The 14,850-nt window shown below is 34.8% G+C and overlaps 1 protein-coding gene across 2 annotated transcripts in view; it reads right to left on the reverse strand.

Annotated features, from left to right (window-relative positions):
* Positions 1–14,850, reverse strand: part of GRID2 (glutamate ionotropic receptor delta type subunit 2) — a 737,077-nt gene that overhangs the window by 665,204 nt on the left and 57,023 nt on the right. The window lies entirely within an intron of this gene.

Consider the following 14,850-nt stretch of genomic DNA (forward strand, 5'->3'; position numbering starts at 1 on the left):
AGGACTACTTGCTTTCAAAAACAAAAAAAATCTGCAGAGTCAGAGGAGGAGTGGGGGACAAAGTGCTAAGAAATTACACACATTTTCCAATCTGTCAAAAATAGACTTTTTAATTTGTAAATGCCAATATGTACATTAAAAAAAAATCTATCTAGGAAAATGAGCATAAACACAAGCTTGTTATGGATAATGAAGTAAAATTGCCTACTGTGTAAACAGGAAAATACTGCTGAGTCACTACAGCGTAGAGTGAATAAAATATCCTCCTCACTCAACACTCTAAAGCTCTCAGAAATAGACTGCCGTGTAAACCAAAGTAAATTTAGACATACTGGCTTAGAGGTGATGGCTACTGTGAGCTCTGAGGCTTCTGAATTACCTCCTGACCTCAAAATTAATTCAAATCATAATAATTTATGAGACCATTTGAAAACATGTCCCCTCCTCCAAAGTGGGTTTAAAAGTGCTTCGCAAAATGATAAAAAAGAAATAACTTTAGGTCAAGTAGGAACAAATCATCAAAAATTCAGGATAGTGTAAGAAAACCAGGCACTGCAGCTATTAGAGGTAGAATTTTCTCTTTCAAAAAGAGTATTACTTGTCTTCTGTGTGAGTGACTCCATTACATCTTCAGAGTCCTATATATTTGCACTAAGTAGTTCTGTGAACATTGGTGCCTCGAGGATATGACCACTTCAGTGGAAGACTTTGATTCTTCTGCCTATCAAACATCCACACAGTTCAGCTTTCCTCACTTACTCCTCCTCATTTATTTTCACCTCTCCTTTTCAGTGACAGCACACATATGCAATTGAACATCTCAAAACATCCTCCTCCTCTCCAACAGAGAAAATCCTGTCTGAATGGGTCATATCTGGAGTTAAATCAAAGCTAACACTTGGACTAAGTTCTTCATGAGCTAGCCTATTCCTGAAGGAGTATTTTTATAATCTTTGCCACTACTATAAACTAAAAAGTGACACAGAAGACAAACAATAGTACTAAAATGTCCAAGTGTGGAAGACAACTTGGTTACAGGTTTTTATTAAAAGAATCGAGCGCTTCAAAGGATATTGATCACCATAAGGAAGATAAAATACCTCTGACATTCTTTGGGAAAAAAAAAAAGTCAAAGAAAAACAAAAACCTATTGGTTATGCTAATGACTGCTGAGGTCAAGTGGAAATTTGAGACAAACTATGTCATTTGTAGAACCTGATTGAAAATGGTACTCAGCATGAATGACCTAAAAGCACCGGCTCTACAAAAAATGAAGCTTTTATTCACAGTGGCAACCAACTTTTTCAAATGTTGCCTAAGAGGGTCTCCCACAGTGCCAACTAGAAAAAGAAATTGTTACTTTTTCTGTTGGTTTTCTAAATTTCTACATAACCAAAACCTACAGAAAGGTGTGTTCTTTCGTCTCCATTAAAGCCATTCCTTATTTTCCTGTGTTACTCCACATCTCTACTTGTAAGCCATGGAGGAATATAATCATTCCATCTAGAATCAGGGTTCAATCCTCTACTAAGTTTTAAAGCAAGAATGTATCATAGTTCTACTACTTTTTCACTAGAAGTGCCAGGAGTGTCATATCTTGAAATACAGGCAGAATCTTTGTTAAAGGCAGATAATAGATCCCTGACACGGTACAAGCCTCTTAGTAGATAAGACATTCACTTGCAAATTAAGACATTTCTTTGTGCCCCCTCATAGTGATCATAATTAATATATAGTATTGTAAAAAATATATAAATGCTTTTACAGTTAGTGCATACTACTATATGACATTTAAAAAAAAAATGAGTGGTATGTCTCAGCATTGTCACACAATAGCATAATAACCCTGCCCCAAGCAGACAGAAAGAATTGGGTAACTTCCTGAGACCTTTCCTAGTCTACCTTTCTATGGTTTTTTTTTTTTTTTTGGAAAATAGGTTGTAAGACACTCTGTTCAACAAAGCACAAATTAATTAAACACTAGTACATGAGTATTATTAATATTGCAAGAGGAAAGGCATGAAATTCAACAGGGGCAAAGCAAAGTCCCGCACCTGGTATAAACTGACCTTTTTCACTATTTCCAGCGGGCCCTAACTGTCTGGTTAGGAGCTCTGCTGATAAGAATCCAGGAGTCCTTCTGGATGTTTAGCTAAAGATGAGTCAGCATTGGACTCTGGAATAAATGAAAGCTGACAGCCTACTGGTCTATAACAAGAAACATTATGGTAAACATGAATGAATCCACTGGAGGGCCACTAGGATGGCCAGAGACTGGAGAAAACAGAGTTTGTTAAGCATTGAAAAGGTTCCGGGAGGCTTAACAGCTGACTCCCAGTACCTAAAAGGAAGCTACTGATGAAACAAGGCCAGGTTATTCATGGTGGTGCATAATGAAAAGTGGACAGATAACAGCCTTAAACAAGTGGTTCCAACTGGATTGGGGGTGGGGAGGCTAAATCTAATGCTAACTCTGCTTTGAGCAGGACCTTGGACTAAGAACCTCCTGAAATCTCTTGTGACCAGAGTGATTCTGCAATTCTACATCATGAAACCAAAGCAATACACAGAAACTCCTTAGAAAGCACAGGAATAAAATCCTTTCTGCATGATAATTTATCTAATCCTTGTGCTGCTAATGAAGCTGTATCCTCAAATGTCTGAAAAATAGATTCAGGGACTACTGTATTTGACTATGTCACCATCAAATTGGAGAAGAAGATTGCTTATTTCTCTAGCATTATTTAATTTGGAGAGGCAAGTTAGCAACAAGAATTATCAATGTTGTATGAAGAACAGAAATCTGAATCACCAGGAAATACAAGCAACAGGTTAAATTTCTTTCCTATCACATGCTATGTAGCTTGGTCACTCTAAGGAAACAGTCTAACATAGAAATACCTCTCGTTCCTTGCAAGGCCAGTAAAAGGACAACTAAAAAAAAATAAAAAAGAAATTAATTTATGTACTCATATTTTATCACAGACTATGACTTCTTTTCTTGTGGGATGCAGGAAGGAACATATAGGAATGAAAAGACAGGAAATAAATTTTGAAATGTTCATATCTTTCTAGTATTTAGCTCCAACTGCTACAATGAGGATTTTTCTAGTGCTGCTTCCAATATTGCACAAGTCAACACTGTATCCACAGAATTCCCCAGAGAATATATGAGGATATTCTGTGGGAAGACAATACACCCCGTTACTCAAATGCAAAAATACTAAGATTGTTCTCAAACTTTAATTAGTATTGATATGAGTTATTCTTAACATATATATCAAATCTATATGCAATTTATCACTCAATTTATCACTGAAAATAAGAGAATACAGTTCACAGAAATATAAATAAATGCTTTGTACTGACATTGGCTACCCGGTAGCAAAATGCAGTATATCCCTTCAGAAAAAAACAAATGTACTGTTTTTTGCACACTGTGACAGTCCTATTGACTTCAAATATCATCTTTATTCTTACTTTCCTGAAAGTCTCACATTTTTCAAGAAATCATCTAAGGAATCTTCTCATCCCAGGGAAAAAAAAACAAACACCAAAACTACAAAACACCAAAAACTTTAAACTCCCCAAACAGTATCACTGACACTTGATGAACACTATTTCAATCAGAAATCAAAAACCAGCTTTTACCTGGCAGAATCCTTGCATTATAAAGAAACTACAGTGCAGTAACTAAAAGATGTCACAATATCATCATGCTTGCCTAGTGAAAAGGAAAATTTAAAAAGATGAAGATTTAAACATTATTTTTTTTAATTACTTTTATAAAATATTAACATTTCTAACATCAGAAATTACTTACTGGTAACAACTTTCACTTCAGGGCGACAAATGTAACTCTTATAACAAAATACTCCCAATTCCTTAGAAGATAAATATAATCTTTTTGCTACCCCTAATACAAATGTTCCTTTTCTCAAGAGGAAAAAGAGGCCAGATGTGTTGCCCTAGTGTTTAAGGCCTTCAGCATGTGTAATCAATTGGGCTGTTCATGCACTTAAAATTAAAGTAAGTGAATAAACATTGCTGAATTAGATGCAAAGAAAGATAAAAGTGAGAAGAAAGCACTCTAGGGCAATGATCTTGGTTGTATATTAGTTAGGTCCATTTATTTTCTATGCTGGGTTTCTAATCAGAGAAGTTTTCCAAGAGATCTCTTGCAGTGACTATGAGAGTGTGTTTTTCTGTACTCTGCTTCTTTCCCACATTTCTGCTGGGCAAGTAATGAAGAAAACTGCTTTCCACTAAGCTTTATCAAAAAGCAATCCAAAGCCCAGCACCACTACCAAGAACAAAAATGTATTGATTAAACAGAAAAATCATTCAAATAATAACCTAATACATACATAATTGTGACTTTACTTCTGTACAGAGTGTGTGTAGGGGAGATACGGACAAAGAAGACTTGGTAACAAGAACAAAAAAACCCAAGAGATTGGAGCAAATACAGACAAAACTACAATTTCATTCTGAAAGTGGTATTTGAAAGTCACAGTCAGATCATAGAATCATAGAATGGTAGGGGTTAGAAGGGACCTTTAGAAAGATCAGAACATACTTTGTGTTCTCAGAAGATAGTAGGTGTTACATAAAAGGTAACACAAGTAAAGCTGCATTATGATAAACAATGACAGTGTATAAAATCTCTTTTAATTCACCTTAACTCTGTTCTTAATCTAACTGGAACTCTTTTGGTAAATTTCTTTATTTTGCACATTTCATTTATAAAACTGAAGGTGGAGGAAAATGTCTGAGCAAGTTGTTTTATGAGAACAGGTTCTTGCAGAGTAGAATTGAATATATGGTCACCATTTCTCCTAACTAAAATGTTTCATTAAATTGACATATTATGCTAACCAAATAGATCTAGGAATAAGTATTTGATAGCAAATACTGCCATTTGGTTCTTTGGATCCCCTTTAGAAAAAAGGAAACATTATATCATACTATGTAAAAACACTAGTGGAAGGGGAATTGGTTTTCTTCTCCATGTCTTTAGGGAACTGTAATCACTACTTGATAAATTGGAAAAGCTAGTCAGAAAGGGTCCTGGTTTGAATTCCAAAGCATGTTCCTTACATTGCACTACCTGCCTCTGTAACATATAAGACTCACCCAAGATAAGACAACTCAGAAACACGAAATATTGCCCCAGGGGCTGAAAGCAGTACAAACCCAACTTGTTTGGGTGACTGTGGCTTAAGTAGAGAGGAATGGAGAACTCATTCTTGCCTATAAGGGGGAAAAAAAAAAAATCTTAATAAAGAAATGCAATTAAAGTGTGAGGACTCAATTTGAATTCCTGGACCAAAATAGGTGAGATCCTTTTGGAGGTCAGTTAAAATAAGGCAAAAAGCCCAAACTAAGCCAAAATAACCTTAACTGATTTTAACTCCTGTCAGATCTTAGACTTAATTCAGCTGTAATCTAGGTAGTGATTTAATTATACACCTGAGGTAAAGCAGTCAGAGGATGGGCACAAATGGCAAATTTGGCATCTGAACAATGTTTCTGGCACAGTCAGGAAAGACATGGGGAAGTAGTAGCAGAAAAAAAGCAAATAAGCCTGGTTTATATTACCACTGCTATGTGCTATGGCCAAATACATCTTCAATGAAAGTGCCTCCCTACTCCTATTAATTTAAATAGCCGTTTACCAAAGTGCTCAGAGTGAATCAATACAGCATTTTCATCATTTGGATTACAGAGCGTAGCCACTGTCCCACCAAGTCTTATTTTGCCTTCACAAATAATAGTACAACTAGAGATTAAATTATATAATAGCTAAATTCACATTCTACATCAAAAAAGTCAGTAAATTAGATATCAATAAATTAATTTCAAAGCAGAGTTTGGACTCAGATCCAAATACCTCTAAACATGTAGAACAGAGTTAAGCATCTGCTTGATACATGCTAACATAATAGATAGCAATTAGGTAGGGCTAATTTTCAATTTTATTCATACATACACAACATAGGTGGTACAAGGTTTTTACTAGAAAAAAGAAAGGGGGGACGTCACATCCTGAACTGAGGCTCAGAGATATCTGATTGAGTTTCGCCCCTGGACTTGTCCCTCTCTGCAGCCTTCACCAAAGGACTTATCTCTTAGACAGTGAAATAAATAGCATCTGGGAATGAAACTCACTTACCATAAATAAGTTGTGACAATGCTCATATAAACGAGCTGACTCAGAGATGTATAATATTATGCCTTCCTCCCTTCTACACCAGCAGAAACTGTGTCCTCACAGGGAAATCACCATGAAGCAAAACACCTAAGCCTCATCCCAAAGCCTTCGCCTTCATTGCTTCTATAAAGGAGAAATTGTTTTGCAGGGACTTTATGAAAAACTGGTATGTACTGTTTGACCATCACATTTCCATATTTCGTTTTCATGCCGAAACACACACTTTCTAGATCACCTCTTGCTTTCTGAAAAGGAGTTGGAAAAAAATTACAGAAGGGAGGTGTCCTCATTAAAGCCGTTCTACAATATGCTATCCATCAGGTAGAAGACAAAGTTCAGATGCTGTGATTTTAACACCAATGGAAAATATTCATGTTATTACAAATACTGTTCTGTCCTACAAGGAGCAAGCCATGCTTACTTTCTTTGATTGTAAAGTAGATAAATTCCTGCAGCAGTGATGCGGATAGGAATGGCACAAGGTAATTTTACACTAAGTAGCATTCATCATAAAACTGTTAACATGAATGACAGTATCCAAGTCTCCTGTTAATTACTTGACTGTAAAACTTTAAGAGCTTGAAGCTGATGAGTGTTCTCAATGGAACAGATATAATTAATTCCCTAGGAAGGAAAAATAAACAACATTTTAAAAAATGCATACTTCTATTTAACAATACAAATGAAGTTTTTCAAATTTCTACCTCTTCCTTCCCATTCCCTCACAGAAGAGAAAATATGCAAAAGATTTATAACAGCATTTTAACAGTGGAAATAAATGCAAAAGTTAACTTTCCAGGACTTCAACAACAGCAGATATGATGTATGAAGTAATATTTAGAACTAAGAAAAATATCATTATATGGAAAGGTCTAAAACTATTGTTGAAATAAAGCGTATATTTCATTAAAGTGAGACCAGTTTCTGTTACTACTAATTAGTTAGTCTAATTTAGTGGTTAGTCTTTACTAACCACTAAAAACCAGAACAAAACAGAAAAGGAAAACCAAGAAAAAAAGGATGTTCTGTGTATGTCACATATTCTTATACAGCTTTTAGCTTTAGCAAGAACAAGGTGCAGAAAACATTAAAACCCATTATTTTTACTATGTTTAAGGATTTTTCCAAGATTTCTAAGCAACAAGATCAAACAATGTACTACAAATAAATTAGCGGAAATTGAATTAATTAAAGCAGCGGTATTTTTAGAGATGTGAGAAAAAAAGAAAGCAACACTGCTGTTAGAAAACTAGTGACACAAGACTTTTGGGTATTTAAAGAATAACACATTGCTTTAAGTAAGCTATTAAGAGCTAAGTTTCCCTTAATAGAAGCTAATCTCATTGTTTGCAGTGTGCATTTTTTAAAGACAAATCAGAAAAAGAAAAGGGTCCATTTCAATTTTTTATACAATAAAGTCTGACAGAAGAATATTCTTCAGACTTTATATAGGAATAAAAACATATTTTCAATTTTTCTTCCTCTTATCTAATTTCTTTCTTCTGCTTTATAATATACGAAAATGGAGATAAGGAAAGCTTCCACTCCCTTATCATCTCTAATATCTTCAGAAAAGAGTCTGACTTTTTAGGAGCCCTATCACATCAGGTAGAAGAGGCCATTTATTTCCTCCCTACACATTTACTCCATTTAAATTTTCAAATTTTTCTCACTCTGTTGCCAAGCTTACATTATCAATCATGAGTATGTTATCAAGGAACTGAGCTCCTTAGTCCCGGTTCTCTAATTTTCCACATCTATAAACAGTCTGTATAATCAAGTCAAACAGCTTTCTCCTAGACAACTTTGCTTCAGATGCTATTTACCTTATGTTGTATGGTCAGGATTACACCTTTTTTGACCCCTCATGCACACCCAGAACATTTTCTCCAACACTTTCCCACTAAGCTCTGTGACTTCAAACACTCTCATGCATAACAAGTCCTATGGCACATAACACCTACCCTTCGTCTCTTGCTTCAAAAATAGGATTTCAGTAGAATGCAACATAGGCTTCACATTATTCCAGTAAGTCTACCAAAACCAACTAAAAAACCCCATCCCTTAAAAAAAAAAAAAAAACAGAAATAATCACTAAGATAAAGGGATGCAAAGATTACCGAGGCCAAACATTCTGTAGCATTCATTTTCACTGTGGGACTGAGGAGGACAAAGGTAATTTTGCATCTGATTTGGGAGTCAGCCATATTATGGACTTAGTCAAAGATTACAATAACAGCTGAAAGTGCATTTCATTTAGAACCAAGGTAAGAAATTACCAGTATACTCAGAAATCCCTATTCCATTTCCTACAGTTAGTAAACTTCAACTTTTTTGGACTCCAAGGGGCAAAAATCAAGGCTGAACTGTGTGTAGTTACAAGACGGCATAAAAGCCATCTGGATCCCTCAGCTGTTCCTAACAAGGTATTGCAATAGTTGGGTTATCTAAAACTCATAGTAATTTGCAGGAGGGGTGATAGTGGGTTTGTATGATAACTGGACTTAAAAAAGCTTCGTTTCATCTTGATGCTATTTTAGCCTTCACTTTTGTTGGCAGACAGAACAAGAGAAAGATGCTGATGAATGCAAAGGGCAAACAGAGAATGATCCTTCTCCGTTTGCCTTTACATCTTCTTCCTCAGGCTGTTCTTGTGACACATTGTATGTTTTAAACATCAAAGGTTCTTTCTAAGACTGCAATGACAATTCTGAGACAGAAAATACAAAACTAGCACAAGCAGAATGTAAGGAGTATGTCTTTACCCTTCTCCTGCATATTTTTTCCCAGAGCTTTCACGTATGCCAATGTTACATGTCATGAAGTACTATATTGAATGTCACAGTGCATGACAGGGTTATATAATTTTCACATTTGGAAAAGTTATTGTGCCTGTGGCATGGAGTTGTTTTGTTTGTTTATTTTTAAAACAGTATACATCTAATACAAATTTTGAATAAAGATGGTTATTTACCTGAAGTGCTGTGAGTAGCATACATATCCTAATGCACAGGAAATCAGCATGATGGTTGGTGTTGAGACAGTGTAGTTAACCGATTATAGCTGGAAATTAAGTTTTAGGATACCTGGATTCTTTTCCTAGCTGTGCCACTGATTATTGTACAACTGGAGTCTACACTACTTTATAATATTGCAAAGAATCTTGAGGTGTAACTAATATTTATATCATAATTTAAGGCCTCAGGTGAAAGGCATATTCATTAGGACACAGTATGACAATTAAAATTCGATAGTTAAAAAAAAAATAAGTTATTAGTGACAAAATTCAGGGTAAGTGTGGCGTGATCTAGGCTTATTATTTTGGAAGGAAGTCCTCTGAGTCAAGTCAGCTGAAGATCTGCCCATGGCATTTGGAAATGTACGCTAATAGTTTTTCATAGAATCACGGAATAATTCAGGTTCAAAGGGACCTCAGCAGGTCATCTGGTCCAACTTTCTGCCCAAAGCAGGGTCAGCTACTCTTTAATCCTTCATAAAAAGCCATTCATCATTCCCTCAGAGTTATCAAGAGCATCATGAATTGTTTAGTAATGTGAATTTTACTAATCTAATTACAGTGCCCTCGAAGAACTCAACACGTGTTTGGATGGAGAATACAGTTACTAGTGATACAGGGCAATTCTTAATATTTTGAAGGCAAAGACAGTGTAGTGTATCTAGTACTGACTGCTGAAGAGCCATAGACATAGGCATTCTCTGTTAAGGAGACAAAAAGTTTAACACTGCATATTCAGTGTATACAATGGGCGAGAATGCTTACAATGTCTTCTATGGATTGGAAGCCAGAACACAAGCAGACATCAGGCAGGGGGAACATTACTACAGGTCTGAGAGTGAGGCTGCACTTTACTAGCAGTAGCTTATGATTTATACAGTGAGGCACATGAGTCATAAACAGCACAACTGAACAAGGCCGCCTAATCATACAAAGCTGATAGTAGAGCAGCTCTGCCCTGAAAATATGGAGAATCATTTAGAATATACTCCCCCTATGCATTTTAGGAGTGGCTGTGAATGACAATGTCTTTCAATTAAGCTAAAATATATATTTACATTGGCAGAGAATGACAACAACAGGAAGAAAACTGAAACTATCATCTTGTCTAATTGACCACAGAATTCAATCCACACAGACCTCCTTCTTTACCCCAATATGTCATATATCCCATAAGACCAGTACTATTTTGGTTTTCCAGGAAAACAAATAATATTATTAGCAGAGATATGTTATGAAGACACAGCTTCTGTAAAGATTTTGCATCTATTTGCAAGTTAGCACATACCAAGTCTTTACCTAGTCAGATTCCTCTAACAAGACCCAAGTGGCAAAAATTGCCACTGCCCTATTGCACACTTCTGCATTTTAAATGCATTTGGACCATCAGAATCAAACATATTTTCAAAAATATTTTTACTATTCTTTTATACAAAATTATATTTGTCGTTTAAAAGAAAAGAAAAAGGTGACAGACATAAACTAATGGATGATGAACTACTTATTTGAATGAGTATTTAAATTTACTCTCTAATCCTGCAACCGCTGGGGATCTAAACAATTGTGACTGGATCATAACAAATCAACCATGAACATGTGGATCTCAGTCTAACAGGAATACACAAAGTACAGTTATCTACCATGCATTCCTCATAACAACTGGATTCGTTTTTTTTACAGATAAGAACCAAGATATTGGTTAAATTGTGTTTACCTAAAACATGAGTAAAAATTAACCTAGTGCACATGGATGCAAGACTGCATTTGTATGTTCACATTACCTGACCTGAGGTACAAGAGAAAGGCAGAAAATAAAGACTAGCAGAGGAATTCCATATCCTTCAGCTGGTTTAGCCTGAAAGTTCTTCCCAAAACCATACAGAAGATAGATAAAGGCTACTTTTAAAACTGTTACCATAGATACCTATGGAGAATTATTTTTCAACACCTTTTGATCTCTGTACACCTTTCTTTCTCTTATACACACATCACACACACACTTTAGCTCTCCCTCACTTCCAAGTCCATGCTTGTACTGAAGGTATCGTACCTTCTCTGGGTATCTGAACTTCAGTGACACCACACTGAATTTAAAGTATCTTTATTTAAATAATATTTTAAACTATACTGTACTACATAATAAAGCCACAGCAACCTGTCATTTTGCTTCTGCTCCTGGGATGTTTACAATTAATCAGAGTATAATATTATAATGTCATCCCACTCCTAAACTCAAGGATGTGTGAAAAGAGCAGCCAGGAAGACATACTGCACTCTAATGCATGTATTATGTGTTCCCTAGTCCCCAGGTTTAAGAAGGCTACGTTCAAAATCCTCTGTAATACTAACATGATGAAATGGCTATGTTTAAAGGCTGTAAATTCATAATCTATACTAAAATAATTTGTGTAGAAATAATACCATTCCTCCTCTAAAACAGAAAACTTGTCACATTCTATCAAGAAAAAACAATATTTTTCATTCTTTACACAAAAGAGGCAATATTTTTAATACTGTAAGCAGGTAAATGCTATGTATTTTATGCTTATCCAACAGAGTTGAAGAGTGAATGTACAGCAAAAGAAGCACTTTCTGTATCTGTAGAATCCCATCAGGCAAGTAACTAAGCAGTGCTTTGCCTGGTTGGGGTAACTTTGAGCAAAATTTGCTCTTTCCCATTCAATATAATAAATCAATTATATTTTAGGTCATGTCCAGCTCCACTGATGTTAGTACACTTCCAGCTTTATGCACTGTAGATAAAATATCCCGTAAAGCCAGCCACACCTTTGCATACTTACTCCGCCCTTGCAGATTAGGTCTTGTACAGTTATAATTAAATTCAGTCTTCACTAATTTACCTTGTATTTTACCCAAAAAAAATTATTGAGATAGGCTGAAAGTAGCTGCAGGGCTTTCATTAATTAGTTATTACAGTAATTGTTTCCAACAACTTGGTAGACTATACAGCTAGAGGACAATAGAGTGGCAATGATGCCAAGCTACGTAGGTTAAAAACATTTCAAGATATAAGGAAGAAGAAAAATTAATAGTGGTGGAAACACAAAATTTTAGTCTAAGTGTACCGTTAACAAACTCAACCTTTCATTAACCAGGTCCAAACCAAAGAATTCCAGGATCTCTCTTACTACTAGAAAATAATGGATTGCTTAGCATAATAAATAAGGGTCACATTGTGTGAGTCTTAGATCTACCAGTCAGGCAAATATATAAAAAGGAATAAATAACAAAAAATAAGCCAGTTGCAAATGCTGAACAATTACTTCAAAGTAACAAATGACCTAGAATTAGAATTAACTTAATTAACTTAATTAATTAGAATTAACTTTCCTGGCTCCTCTTTCCACCCATGCCAAAAGAAAAGAAATTGTAAGTAAAGAAAGACAACTACACAGCAAATAATAATAAGTTACATAACTAAATACTTCACAATTTCATTATGTAAAAATAAGTATGGATACATTAAATGGCATTATATTTTGTCATTTAAAGCTATTGCTATTCTGTTGTAAGCAAAAAATATCACCGTAGATGTAGAATTATTTTTCAGCATCTATACTATTTTTCTCCATGGAACTATAATGATTTATATTAGATGAGGATGTAACCCTGTTTTCTTTCTTTAAACAAATCCAACATTTCACATAACATCTATTTTGCAGAACATCTATTTACTCTTCATTATTAATACATAATCATCACAGATCTCATTCTGTTATCTTCTGTATAAAACTAGCATCATGAAAAAAATAGCTTATTCATGAGGATTTCAACCTCTTAAGTACATTCAGTCCTTTACAAGTTACAATATTTTTTCTAACCAGATGACCAGTTTCCTGAATCAAATTCTACTGTAATATCTGAGGTAATTTTTGCCTCTGAAATTGGTGTTTCAGCATTTTAAGGTATGATTAAACTTATTATATTGAGATGTTGTCTTGGTCAAGGAGACAAAAACCAAACTTTCCCTAAAGCTACTACTGGGGGAAGTGAGTGATCAAAGAATGATCTACCACCAATGCATAACATTTACACCATTATGTTAATGATGCCTTTTAAAAGAGTTCATAAAAAAATAACCAAATAGATTAACCCTATAAGATGGAGCTAAGGCCAAGAAGCTACAGAGAATCACTTCCCATTAAATTCTCATTAAAACCACACAAAAAAACATTAAAATAAGTTGAGCGACCCTACACAGCATCATGGATATTACATGTATTCAGTGGCTGTATGTACATGAGGCAAACATGAGATATAGCTGAGCTCAGATAAAGAAATATTGTCTTTGGGAAATGTTCACTTTTTTGACATTTTTTCTGATACAGAATATCTCATAGTCAAAGACATCTCACAGCCTCAGTCACTGAAGTAGACCCTGTACTTACTCATCAACGCTACTTGGCAGTGCTGTCACAAGTAATAGAAATTCTGGGTGAATTCTTGCATCAACTGATGAAAAACCTTTCAAAAACTGCTCTGTTGAGTTTCAGCTATTTTTTCCCCTCCAGATTGTGGGGAAGGTGTTACAGTTCAAAAAAGAGTAGAAAGTCGTAACTATAAAGCTGTAACTAATGGAAAGAAATCAAAGTTTCAGTCATTAATTTTATATTTGCTTTAGAATAGGACAAAAAAATTTTAAATTCGAAGCCTCCAACATGTCAGATAAACTCTTAACTGTGAATGAAGCCCCACATCATGGACTTATCATGAAGCCCTTCCAGTTATTTATCCAAAAACTTTAAAAAGCTATCTTAATTGTTTTGAAATCTTTTACACTAAACTATTTTTTTCCTGTCAATACAGGAAACATAAATGCGAATGCTTTATCTTAATTACATGTCCTGATAACAATAAACAAAAAAATCACAATTCTCCAGTATTTTCTTTCTCTCAAAATTGTCACCTCTCTGACTAATAACGAACTTATTTGCAAATACATTTAGAAATGCACTAATAAAATGGATTTAATGTATATCTTAATTTGAAACATAATGCAGATGAGTTCTCATCAGCATAACGATTAATATAAATATAAAATGTACATATAAATATTCATATAAAATTTATGTTGTTCACATTCTGCTTTACATGAGAGAGAATAATGATCACTGATAGAGTGGTTTGTTATATAGGATTACTTTTCCATAATAATACTGTTTTTTTTCATATCCCAGTAGGGGAAATGGAGGCATTAATCTACTGCACAATTTCACATACAAAATAATTGGCCATCGGTTCTCATTTTTTTGCCTTCAGACATAAAATGGAAGAATTATGAATTTCAGGATTAAGAGAGAAGCATTTTGTCTTCTATCTAGAACTAAACATGCTAGAGGTGTCAGATGCTGTCAGAGGAATGTTAAAAACTTTGCACACATTTTGGAATGCCAATACATTTCTGTAGATGCTTTTCCATTGCACTCTGTGCATCTGGCCAAAAGCATCATCTTGTTTTCCATCATCCTCGGCACTCTGACCTGTACCTTGCTGTACTCTGAGTATAGAAACTACTCTCCATTCTAGGCCCAATAGTCTAAAGCTGAGGAGAGAAATCTCACTACTTCTCATAATAAATTCATAATACAGACTATTCAAA

This window comes from Colius striatus, chromosome 3 (assembly GCF_028858725.1).
Source record: "Colius striatus isolate bColStr4 chromosome 3, bColStr4.1.hap1, whole genome shotgun sequence".
In the NCBI taxonomy this organism is placed as follows: domain Eukaryota; kingdom Metazoa; phylum Chordata; class Aves; order Coliiformes; family Coliidae; genus Colius; species Colius striatus.